Below are 14,149 nucleotides of genomic sequence, written 5' to 3' on the forward strand. Positions count from 1 at the left end.
AAAGTGAAAGCTTGATGAAAATGTCCAAAAGGATCCTAGACTCCTAGTTGATGGCAAGTTTAGTCATGATGAACACTATCCGATTCAACAAAAAATATTTTATAAAAAATATTTTCTAAGAAATCATTTTTTTGCATTTTCTAATATTTAGTAGAGTAGAAAAATCCAGTCAACAAAAAACTTGTAGTCTAATCATTGAAAAACAAGGGATTTGAGGTGGGGAACATTTTCCTTTTCTTTTCTTTCTTTTTGTTGTCACAAAACACTTTTAACTTTTAAAATTAAAGCTACTAACGTTAAAAAAGTTTCTATTTTTGAACTATTAAATTAGAAACAAAAAATTGATGATTTGGGTAGTATAATGGGACGGTTTTATATGTGGCTGACTACAAGTTAAGAAGTACTATGTAAATCTTGTACTTTTTTTTTCTACTTAATTTTTCTATAGTTTGTTGATTTCATTTTTTTGTTTTTTTTTTTTGTTTTGGTTATTGGTTTTGTGGTTTAGCTAGCTTGAGATTAATTTTTAAAGAGAGCCAACCACCCACTAATGTCTACAAGGAGATTCTTCCATTAAATGAGGATTTTTGCTTAAAAATTATATCTTCAATGTGTTATCATTATTTGACATATGTGTGTGTGAGTGTATGCTTGCTTTATTTTTTATTTTTTAGTTGAATGCAGTAAAAGGTTGTTTGTGACTGTATATGGAGTTGATTTGGAGCACCTCTTTCAGTTGGGACATTTAGGCATAATGGGTAAGTTTTCTTATGTGTACCAAATGACAAAGTTTGGATACAATTAAACTTCAAATATTATTTGCAAAGTAGTCTTTAATTTTTCTGCATAATTGTACCAAGTCCCGACTCATTAAATTTTTTTGCAATGACACCCTTATTTGCCTTCCACATCATTTAAGTGTCCTCTTTTATTTTTCAGGTTAACCACTCACTTATTGTGATAAGTTTGAAATTTTTATTTTTGGAAAGGTGCATGCTTGGCTTGAGCATAGTAAGTAATTTTTGCTCAAAAAATTGTACTTGAGATGTTGATGATTGTGTTGGGGCAGATTGTTGAGTCAAAGCAAGCGGGTGGTTTGCATGGTGCTATAAGGCGGTTTACATTCATATTGGAAGTGTTTATTATTTTTTGAAATTTGGATGGATATTTTTGAGTTATATATGTTGATTACTTTTTGGACTTCAATACTTGTAAGCATTTTATATTTATGATTATGATAATTATATTGGGTGGATTGTTGTGTTGGAGCAAGCGGGTGGCTTGCATGGTGTTATAAGGTTGCTGCAATTGATATTAGAAGTGTTTATTAAATTTGAAAATTGGGATGGATATGGTTGACACTTGACTAAGTCTTTCTAGCATCTTTTAATGAGAAACAAAACAAGGAATAAAACAACTACCAATTCAAAATAATAATAATTATTAAAAAGTTTCAATTCAATCAAACAAGAAGATAGAGTATTTCTAACGTATTAAGAGGAGCATAGTGTCTAAGTGCAAAACTTATACTAATTACCATGACTACAATTATGAACTAATACTCATTTGTCCAAATTTGCAAAAGTTAAAATAATTATAATGACTACCAATTATGAACAAAGATTCGTTTGTCACAAACATCTTTTCTACTATTGAATACTTTGGTTATTTGCAAAACCCACCTCATCCCTGAAATTGAAAAATTATGCCAATAGTAAACTTGGTCAATCCTTCACATTTCAATGTGATGCTACTCATGGATTAGCTAGAAACATTCTTAAGAGAGAGGAAGATAATAAAATCTAAATTTAGTGACTAGCTACATTTTTGTATTGGCATCATTGGATAATGGTAGCTTTATCATATAATTACTGAAACATTCTCTCTATTAATAAAATTTCTTTTTTCTTATCTGTTAAAAAGAATATAAATATTTCTTTTTGAGTTTTGCACCACCTCATCATCTATATCACTCATTTTACTTAACAAAATTTCCTTTTTTTTAATGAAAAAATTCCTTTTTTAATATTAAATATAAAGAAATGTTAATATTTATACAATATATAAGAATAAAGGTTAAGTAATTAAGTTTGCTAATCTTACACTTCTTCCAATCCTTCTTCACCATTTCTTAATTCTTCTTCTTTCTCATAATTAACTTTCCTCCGATTCTTCGTCTCCATTTTTTGACTCTTCTTCTTCCCATCTTATTTTATATAAATTTCCTTTTTTTTTTATTTCATATAAATTTCTCCTATTCATTAATTCCATGTTTTTTCTACAACATAAAAAGTGATTACTCTCTCTTTGTGTTTGATTTTTTTTTTCCTTTTTATTGGTGGATTTATTAAATTTAGAAATTGTATTGGAGTTATATTTTTTTGATTAATTTTTGGACTTAATACTTGTAAGCATTCTATATTTGTAATTATGATAATTATGTTGGGGCGGATTGTTGAGTTGGAGCAAGCGGGTGGCTTGCATGGTGCTATAAGGTGGTTTACATTCATATTGGAAGTGTTTATTATTTTTTAAAATTTTTTATGGATATTTTGAGTTGGAAGTGTTTACATTAGTTTTGTATGGATTATTGTTTAAATTTTAATGTTTTAAGAATGTATTTGGTTTTTAAATTTTTTAAGTATAACAACTATTATTTTGTTACTCGAAATGATTTCTTTATGAACTTATTAGATATTTTGATTTGTATTCAAGGTGGTTTCGGTTTAGATCATCAATCTCTAACTCCTTACAGTTCACAGGCTTTATCTCATCAAAAAACTAGCATATAGTGGTACATGCAGTGTTTTAAGAACTCCATGGGTTATTACATAGTTGTTTTGAACAACCACAATTATTTTGGAACTATTGTACTTTTTTTATAATATTACCATAGTTTGGGTGGTTTTTTTTTTTTTTTTTGGGTATAGGTAGACAAGTGTTTTGTTACAACCACATTTATTTTGGAAGTGTTGTACTTTGTTTAATATTGTCATAGTTTAGGTGATTTTTTTTTTCTTTTTTGTAGGTAGACAAGTGTTTTTTTCAATTCAAGATGATACATGTATTGGTATTAAACACACACACACACATATATATATATATATATATATATATATTGAATCTATGGTTAATGTGTTATTGTGGAATATTGATGATCAATAGGTATATTTGATCTATTACAAGCTTGTGTTAGTTATAGTTGAATTTTAAGCAGGTTTATATAGCATTTTTAATATTTAAAAAATAATAATGAGTAGGTTTTCGCAAAGTAAGAGGAAATCCTTTTTACCGACACCTTTAAAACGCTGCAAATAATCAATCCTATAGTGTCGTTTTAAAAATGTCACTAAAAAGAAAGAGGACAAATGCTTTTGAAATGTTATATTATTTAGTGACGTTTTAGAAAACATCACTAAAAGGTTTTGAACGCCACTAAAGAATAACATATGGCAACATTTTTCGAAACGTCACAATTGATCTATAGCGACCGCTCTATTGCAACGTTTTTGAACGTCGCAAAACGAAAAACGTCGCTATAGACCATTTGTGTCCATAGTGACTTTTTTGGGTTTTTAGTGACGTTTTACAAACGTCGCCTAAACCTAGATTTCTTCTATTGTAAGTTAGGAAGTCTTTAAGTAAGAGTTGATAACGACATTGCTTATTCTTATCTATTACTTAGTTTTATTAGTTTTTTCTTTTAGTTTGGATTTTGTAATTCTAATGACCAAATGCTTTGCAAAATAATACTAATCAGAAAATTATCACAGACGACATTTGTCTTTTGGGAGGTTTGGTTTTTCCTTGAATTAAAACCAACACACACGCTGCATTGCCAAGAAAGTTATAACCCTAGTTAACCATAGCACCTTGAGGTCGATGTGGTGCTATTCAAACTAGTGTGTTGGAGAAAATCCAAACTGGCGCCAACCCATCAAACTCAAAAAATGGTAGGTTGGTAGAAAATTTGGGCAGTGATAGAATTTCAACATATTAGGTCCACTCCCTTATAATAGCTTTTTTTTTTAAGAGAGAGTTTCAATCTATGACGTCCACTACAAATGATAGCTCTTTATTATTAGACTAAGACACTAATTGATTTTTGGTGTAGGCTGTGAATGAATCCTAGATCTCTTATTCTACCATTAGAGACTTTACTAGTTGAGCTAACTGGAATTCACTCATAATTTCTTTTTATTATCAAGTCAAAACATAAATTGATTTTTTGTGTAGGCCAATGTGTTTTATACTAAACTTTAAAATTTATTTTACTATTTGTGGATAAATTTAAGGTGCATTCCCTTTAAATCATTTAAAGCATTGAAGGAAATCATAGGAAGCAGCCCACTTTTACATAGATTAAAGTGCATATGTTTTAACTAGAGCTGTCCATCTTGACCTGCCACTAGACCCACTCACCCAAACTGTTTGACCCGAATCGAAAATCGCCCGACTTGACATCAGTGGTGGATTTCCACTTTCAAAAACTAAAGCCGGCGGGTAATTGCATGAAAAACTGACTCTAACTGACCCGGCCAGCCAACCTCCCTTCTAAAGCTTACCGTTCATCTCTCTCTCCCCCACTTTCTTACATGTAGATCCGGCGAGACTTGTTGAGATCCAGTGAGATCTCAACGAAATCTGTCAAGATCCGTCAAGATTCGGCTAGTTCTAGATGAGATCTGTTGAGATCTGGCCGTTGCTGCTGCTCCATCAATTTTAACCAAAATTGACTCGACTCATGGCTTCCGACAGTTGGTGACGGGTCAGCTTTCCTGTCACCCGAAGTTGTTAGGTTGGTTTCAGGTTAAGCACAAACTCGACCCGTGGACAACCATAGTTTTAACCTAAGGGTATAAAAAAAAAAAGTTACGAGTTCCATATCACATCACTAAGTGTTCATTTGGCAAAAATAATTTTTGCCAACTTATTTTACTATTCAGCTTATTTCTAGTACTATTCACGGGTCCCACTGTACTATTTCAACTAACTTTTTCATTTATTTACAATACTTTCAGCAAAAAGTTTTCAATTTCAACAAAATAAGCAGATCTCAAATGAACCCTAAGTATGCTTACAAATTTGTTAGGAAAGTAACATTCATTTTTCTTATTAATATTTGTAAATCATGGTGTTAACAAAAAAATAATAAAAAATTTAATCTGACATGAGATAAATATATATATATATATATATATATATGTGTGTGTGTGTGTGGGGGGGGGGGGGGGGTTGGGTTAGGCCTTACAATTTAAAAAAATAAAAATAAAAAACTTGATTTGTCAACCAACCCAACGCTCTGCTTTAATAGTAGAATTTTTCCAACCTACTTGAAAATTGATATCATATATGAATCATGTGATATATGCGCAAAGTGGGGTTGGATGGAGCGGAGTGCATCCAACAGTTTGGGCAAATTGAAATTTGAAATAACACGGATATAGGTTAGTCATCACTCATCACTAAACACTTTCTAGGAAAGTACCAGATACTAAATTGAAAAACACCCATTGACGTCGAAGCCTTTGGCTTCTTGTGTTGAACCTAATTGCCAAATAATAGCTGAAAGTATATAACAGGAGTAAGTCAATAATGATCCCCGCAAAGAACACACTTTGCATTATTAGATCAATTGTAAATAATGTAATGGACTATTTGATGGTTTATATGTAGGATGCTGGGGACCTATTTCAACTCACATGACTCACAAGACCATTTTGTCCGCATTCATATCTGGAGTTGGACAAAATGAGAAAAAATGGCTCATGTATGTAATCATCACCTCTCATGCTCTATGGAACATTATTATTTGGGCTTTCTGATTAGTCCATGGGTACCACTAAAACATAGCAAGCTCAATCACCTAATTATACCTCATGCATCATATTCCTAATTTCCTATGATTATTGATGATACAGAAAATCCTCAGTTGAACTCTTCGTCTATCTGGATGGACAACGTCAACACAGCGGTTGTGAGATCCTGTAAAAAAGGATAAGGTTCGACGAGCTAATCAGTAAGATCAAAGCTTAACTGTACAGAGGAATTGCTATTTGGCTAGAGAATTGCAGTGCAAATGTTGCACAAGAGTTGAGTACCTTTGTTCTAGTTCTTTGTGCCTTTTTATAGGTCTTTACCTCTCATTTTGGGGATAAATGTTGACCATAATGATCTTGTATCTGTTGGGAATAAACGCTGGGGCATTATAGGATTTAATGTTCTTCTGCTCATTGGTCCGTCTGTTACGCTTTTGCTTGTCTGTCAAGTGAACTACTACCCGTGTCATTTATGGGAAGCTCCTTTAATGCTAACTATCCTTGTCCATAGGATAGTTGTGGTGGCCCTTTTTGCAACTTTGGTCTGGGCTTCCTACTGTCGCGCTATGGCCCAATGATTCTAGGTAGGAGAGTCAAGACCGGCTTGACTGCAACACACCTTAAACCGGCTTGTGCGCAAACTAAAGTCCCTTTGCTAGAACTTTGGTGACATGCCCATGGCAAAAGACACTGTTACACAAGAGTTATTGTAGGTAGGTATAATATAACAACAATAAAAGGAAATATGCTTACTGTTAGCCAAAAAAGCAGGGAATACTAATGAAATAAACAAAAGAGCAGTACAACAATATAAATGCAGTATAAATAAGATAATAATAAAAGGGAAATAACACCAATGCTTAATCAATAAAATGAAAGAAGGAATGGTCAGTTTGCCATGCTTGGTTATCTTACGGAGTTAAGTCCAAGAAGGGAGCCACTTCTTCAATTTGGGTAACCTCACAGGGAGATCTTGCCATGGAAACTACCCACTTTGAGAGAATGGGCTTAAATGGCTTGTGCTCAAATTCCTTAATCCTTACTAGAGGGTAGACTTTTAGAGGGAGAGAAGGGATTAGCCTATCGGTGCATGCCTGCTATCACAATCTTGCCTACTCTTTGTTTTTCTTTCTATCTCCTTCTTTTTCCTTCTAAGTTTTCTACTCTATTTTTCTTTCTTTTTGTTGTTCTCTTATACGGTTGTTATGTTCTCTCATGCCTTCCTATTGTTCTTGTTTCATTGTTCATTCCTGTGCATGGCGAAGGACCCTTTTATACTGCCTGCCGTGATGGGTTTTTACTATTTTACCCCTTAACCTTCTTTTGTCAGGGTGTGGATGTCCTTCTAGACCACCCACCAGTCTGTCAACTACCCCGCCATCACCACTTACCTGTGCTGGCCATGCCACATCCCATTACCAGACAAAGAGTCTTACTTTGTTTGCTTGCTCACCGTGGCATTCCCATCCAGATAAGGGTGGGCATTCTCTCTCACTATCCCTCATGGCATGCACCTAGTGATTTCAACTCATCTTTCCCTCTTTTGGGTGGTATGTCATCCTAGCAAGACATTTCCCCCAAAAGAGTTTAAGCAAGAACCCCAGAATAAGCTTTCCCTTTCTCCCTACTACCAGACCATATTCTCTCTTACCTCTGACCCATGGCCCACCATTCCTATGTTGGTTGGTGGTGCTTGAGCCTTGTGCGTGCTCCACTTCCATGTGTGTCCATGGCTTATCTGCTGCTCATGCGTTTTCCATGACTTGAAGGCTCATCTATACATTATGTTGCTCATTCTTGACCTCATGTGGCGTGAATGGTTCTTTGAGCCTTCATTCTTTATGTCTTACTTCCTTTCTGGGCTGTGCCTTGCTTGATTATAGGCTATTCCTTCTCTAATTCATTCTTTTCCCTTTTCGTGGATCTGCTAGCACTTCTGCCATGCCATTCTGTCATTCATACTATGCTATTGTTTGACTCGTGCTTGCTGGGCCTCTTTAGGGCTTGTTGTATACTTTCCCAGTAGCCCAATATTATCATTGGGCTAGTATCCATGCTATTCTGGACTTCCTTGGCCCATTCCATTGCTTCCAGGCTTCCTTGGCCCATCTCATCCTTTTGGGCATCCTTGGACCATTTCCTTTCTTTGGGCATCTTCGGCCTATTCCAATTCTTTACTCCTATGGGCCTTTACTAAGTCTTTTGGGCTTCCCTGGCCCGAATTTCCATATCCTTTACTTTTAGGGTTTATGGGCTTTCCATCAACCCCTTACTCACTTAATTCATTACTTCGGACATCTTTGACTCGTTCTTGCTTACTTTCTATTTCTCATAATACCCATAGGTTTATTACTTCTTTCTATGGGCTCCTTTAGGCCTGTTTTCTTTCTTTGAGGTCCATTTTCTATTTTCTAGGCCTATGATCCATTATTCCTGTTATTCGGGTTTAATTGTTTTCTTCTCAATTTACTAACTCTTTTCCTCCCATATTGTTGGGCTTCTTCGTACTATTGGGCCTCCTTGCCAAAATGGGCATCAACAATAGTTAAGAAATCTAAATTAAAAAAAATTTAATAAAAAGAGAATTTAAATATATCAAGTTATCGACAAAAAAAAAGAGGCTAAAATACAAAACTGAACCTTTAGGTTTCAGTTTTGTTATTTCAATCCTTTAAGTTTCAAATTTTGTCAATTCAATCATCTGTTAGCCTACTATTAAGTTTTGCCGTTTACCAACCAAAATGACGGCATTTTGGATGATTTTAAAAAAAAATAAATTTCTTAATTTAAAAAAAACTGAAAAATGTTAATTACAAAACCAAAACAAAAAGCAAAAAACAACTAAAGGCTCTAGGAACTACGCCGTTAGAGGCACTAAACAAGATGTTAATAATGGTAGAGCAACCATTAACCCGAAACCAAAGGAAAATGTGAGACCAAAAGGCCTTCAAAGCATGCCTAAGTCCCACATTTATGCCTATGAGCTCCCAAAGTTGCCATCGGTTCAGAGCCGTATTGGCAGCTTAGTTAAGAATTTGTCTAAATACTTGAGGTTTTTTTACTTTCTTGGAAAAGTTAGATTTTGGTGTTCGTTTGGATACAAAAGCAAAGGCAAACAGAGGAAAATATGGCAAGAAGTTACAGGAATTGCAAGCAAAGTTGGCTTCCTCCAATGAACTGTGGCAAAAACTAGAACAAAAGGTTTGCACTCAACCTACTCGACGAAATTCCCGTGATAAAAATGTTGGTTAAATACATGTTTGGATCACATACAAAACATAGCAACGAAAAATTAACGGATCTAATTCATTTGCAATTGTTAACATGTACTATGTAAATTTCAAGATTCAAGAGCAAGAGAGTGTACCTAGGTGCGGTGAAATTCAAAACAAAAGATCAAAAGTATTTGGAAACACTTTTAATCTTCACTTCAATTCCACTTTAGGCCCAAGAAGTGTGGTCTCTCAATCAGTTTCCAAAAGGAGAATAAGAGAGTGTCTCACACTCATATACACACCATTTCATGTTCTCTTACAAAAAATCTGTGTGTTTCTCTCCTTATAACTGATTATCTAATTGAACTAGGCTTTTGGGCCTTTCCAATTAGGTTTTAGTATGTGGCTTGGAGTGAGACCAAAAAAGACCAATAAGACACTAGCTCCAATAGGCCTTGGGTTTTTCTGTCAACTCTTGACAAGTCCAAAGTTACCATTAACTATATTTAATACCACTATATAAATATAGTTGCACTCTGAGTCTTATTTATAAATTATATCCCAAGACTTTATTATACATGCAACCTTTTTATAAAATATTCGTAGTAATACAATGTCATGAATGTAGACTGCTACTTTGTAAATTACTATATCTTAATCCTTGAGTACCCAGTTTAATCCTCTATGTTATTTATCATATATTTATGAAATCAAATTTCATAAATATATATTTTAGTAACTCCTTACTAAAGTAGTTAGGCCTAATACTCTAAATAACCAAATCCATTAAATTTATCTCAAGTGCATATTTTGTATCTTCGTTAAGAGACTTTGAATTCCATCTTGAGAATATATATTCCATCAACACTAAATGTGGCTGTCCAACATATTGAGGTTTTGATCGTGTCTTTAGATCTCACTCCTGATATATCAAAGCAACCTACATTTCATGATCAGGTCCATTATTCTCTCAGGATTAAAAATTCATGTAAATAAAAGTCGTGAGATTTATTATTTATTTGACAATCGTTAAGAGAATAATAAATCTCACAGCGGTCCAGTTTAATATGTCTTAACTCTTAAAACATATCAACATACCAACTAGAAGTCTTCACTTCCATGATCAATACAAATCACCTTAGTTGATACGTTATGGTTTTCGCAGATGAAATGTCCAATTTCATCACCAACTACGAACTATAATTCTGAGTTTACAAAGAACTTGTGATTTAGATCTTCTGTGACTTTTCACATAAATCACATACTATACATTTCATGGACTATATGATAATATCAAATATTCATGTTACCATTATTTTAGATTATAATAAAACAACTTTATTAATACAACATTAAGTCATATATAATGTCATATATAGCATCATACAATAGGATTTAAGGGCACACATCCTAACAAAAAAATCTATAGTTATTGTTAGTAATAGGATTTCTCTTTAATGGTATTTGTTATTGATTTCATTATTCAAGTATTTTACTCTACACCTTTTGAAAAGCAATTGCAAGAAAATGAATTCAAGCACTATCATCTTTACTTGAACAAAATAGGTGTAAGAAAGTTCCTCTTTCCATTGTTGTAGAAGGAACTTGGGGCTAGGGGAATGACGTAGTTCCCTGAGCCCTTAGTTTTTTTTTTTTTTTTGTGGTAATTAAGGTTTTTCAGTTTTTTTTTTAATTAAGAAATTTTAAAAAAAATCTTTTAAAACAACGTTGTTTTGGTTAGTAAACGGTAGCACTTAACAGAAGGCTAACGGAGGACTGAATTGACAAAATTTGAACCTTAAAGGACTGAAATGACAAAAGGTGAAACTTAGAGGGTCAATTTCACATTTTAGCCAAAAAAAAAATACATGAATTTTTACAATTTCCTTCTATAAGTTTTCAAGTTTTGAACTGGTACACGATAGTTCATTATGAATATTTATTGTCAATGTCGGTAGCAATGACCATTATATTTTGTTAAGTTTATCTAGATTTTTATTGTTATGCAATTATTATTATATATTTGCCATTGTTTTTATAAAATTATTTTAAACTAAATGACTAAACTCAACTCATTGGCTTAATATTAATTATTGATGAGCACAATTACACTTATTCATATATAAAATAATTAATTACGTATTTACTTAACCAATCAAATGCATAAATAATCACTAACTTTGCAATTTTTTCCATGAATTTTTCTAGCTTTATGACAAAAAGTTATTATAACGTGATAACTATACACACTCATGTAACAAACCCTTTCTATTTCTAATTATTAAATTATATAAAGTTATATTATATTTATACTGTACTCACAAATAACATTATAACAAAAAATAATGTACACAATCAATATTAGACATACTCATACACATATAATATAAATTTATAATAAAGAGTGACACTTACAATTCACAAACACTTACACTTACTCTTACTCTTAAAGTCAGAAATACTTATAATAAGTGTGTATAAGATTTAAGTCAAGGTGTGCAAAAATATTTTAAGAAAAATAATGTATTAAACTAATAGAAAAATATATTAAATATATATAATTATCTTTTGAAGTCAGGGGGTTCATTTGAACCCCCTAAACAAAGTGTTGCGCTGCCCCTAGACGGGAGTAATTTATCTCTTCTTTTGCTATATGAAGGACGAAGATAATTTTTCTTCTCTTCAATTATACCTCATGTATCTTTGCTCACCTAATTATTTGCAATCACTTGAACCTATCTTCATCCACCATCCTTCTCTCCTTAACAAATTGATTGTACACAACAAATAATGTTCTATCATTTGTTAACTCTACTACCTCTACTTATGCATTTCTCTTGGATTGTTAAATGCCAAGCACTTAATACTTTCTCTTACTGTATGTTTTTATAGTTAAATGGATAATAAGATTTTAGTTTCCTAGTATCTTTTTGGTGATTTATCAGCAAAGATGGTTGTGTTGTTGTATTATGAGGACAACGTGTAGAAATTATTTGTTTAACTACATTGGATATAACGTAGACAGCACGATTTGTCTCAAGACAATAACTTGGTCCACACCTCATTTCCCGCCACCTCTTTTGGTAAAGTCATATTGTGTAATTTTCAAGGAAAAGTCAGGTAATATCTCTCCTTTATTTCCAACACATGCTTTTTTCTATTTGATTGAGTACTCTATTGTTTATTTCTCTTTTTTGCAACTACATGTGAATTATGTTAGTAAGAGGAAGTAACTTAACTTGGTTATAGATGAATTTGTTGACAGGGTAAAACTTCATTGGTGAAGAAATCTTTTTGTTCATCCATGGCATATAAATATTCTCTCTCTCTCTCTCTCTCTCTCTCTCTCTCTCTCTCAAAATGACATTAACTAGAAAGATTAGTTGCTAACATGGTAAATAGTATATTTTTAACCATTAGATCTCTTGAAAGTCTATGGTCCAAAAAGTGTAACTTTTCTAAGTTACACCATGTGTAACTTAACTTAAACACACACACACACACACATGTACTTGAATGGTGTATGCTGACACAACAAGACAATAACAGTACATCATTCTACCAATGCAAAATTACAAACAATAATGCATTAGAGCATCCGCAATGGTGGAACTATAAATTTAGCTATTTGGCATTACAAAAAGCTATTTTATCTATTTTACTTTCTCTTTACAAAACACCCAACATCAGTGGTTTTATTTTAGCTTTCAACATAATAAATAATATAAACAACACAATAAAATACTCTATTAACTACAATAAACAACCGTCACAACCACTATTGCAGTGGGTTTGGCCTTCTATTTTTCTTCCAATCTGAACACACTAACACACAACTTTGCAAAAAAAGAAAATTCACAAAACTCCAATTTACAAAACCCATAAACAACCAACATACCAAATCTGAAAACTGAAGAAAGCTGAGAGTCATTGGCTAAAAAATGGCATGCAAGGGAGAAAGAGGCAAAAAAAGAAAAGAAAAGAAAAGATGAGAGCGTGCAAGGGAGAAAGAGAGCTGGAAGTGTAATAAAATACAATTTTTTACTTTAGCTTTTTTGCTACAGTGCACAACTATAGATGGTTATGCACTGTAGCAAAAAGCTAAAAAAATTTAACTATGGCACCACCATCGTAGCATCCTTTTTAGTATTGGTAGTGCTAAAAATAGCAATATAGCTTGTTAGCACCACCAATACTAATGCTCCTATAATGCATTCTGCAAAAAGTACATCCCACTATCACCATCTACATTCCACAATGCAATATTGTGTATCATTCCACTATGCAATATGGTGCATCATTCCATCAATGCAAACAATAATGCATTCTGCCAAGCAAAAGGACAAACGCCAAAACATTACACCATGCATCCTACCGAGTAAAAGGAAAAAATAATAATTATGTGTGTGTGTGTGTATCATTCCCTATTACACAACACCAATAAACAAACAAAAAAACCCAATATTTTCACTCATTTCATATGGTTATAGGTTATGGAAATGCTTATACAACCAAAAGTCTCAATTTAAGTCAAAATACTAATGGTAGCTTAGTCTTAGGCCTTCTAACCCTAAGAGTTAGATTGGGTTTGTAGCCCAAAATGTTATAAGTAGGGGTAGACATTGGTTAAATCAGATTGGATTGAAAAATACTAACCCAACCTATAGGGATTGGGTTAGGTCATTTTGTTAGGCCTTGTGAAAAAATTGAGCTTTACATTCAATTATTTAAACCAATTATGGAATAAAAAATAAAAAAATTTCATAATTTGGTCTAAAATTACCATTTTATCAAAAGTCTCAAAATTTCATAATAAATCAAGCAAACAATTCCAAACCCAATCTCAATATTTATAATAAATCAAACTACCAAGTTTTTTAGAAATATCAACAGTTTGGGTTAGGTCAAGTTACTCTAATAAAAAGTTCTCCAACTTGAACCCGACTTAATCCAAGCTTTGTAAAAAACGCAATCCAACCCATTGATTCATGGAAATTTAAACATTGTTCAGTGGTACAAACTTGATCAGCTGATCCTACCAAACATATATTTCATGCTTTTTTTTTTTTTCTATATTACTACTATTTAAGAGGCTTCTCCTGTTTGAGATCCTCA

This window comes from Castanea sativa, chromosome 9, assembly GCF_040712315.1.
Source record: "Castanea sativa cultivar Marrone di Chiusa Pesio chromosome 9, ASM4071231v1".
Classification (NCBI taxonomy): Eukaryota; Viridiplantae; Streptophyta; class Magnoliopsida; order Fagales; family Fagaceae; genus Castanea; species Castanea sativa.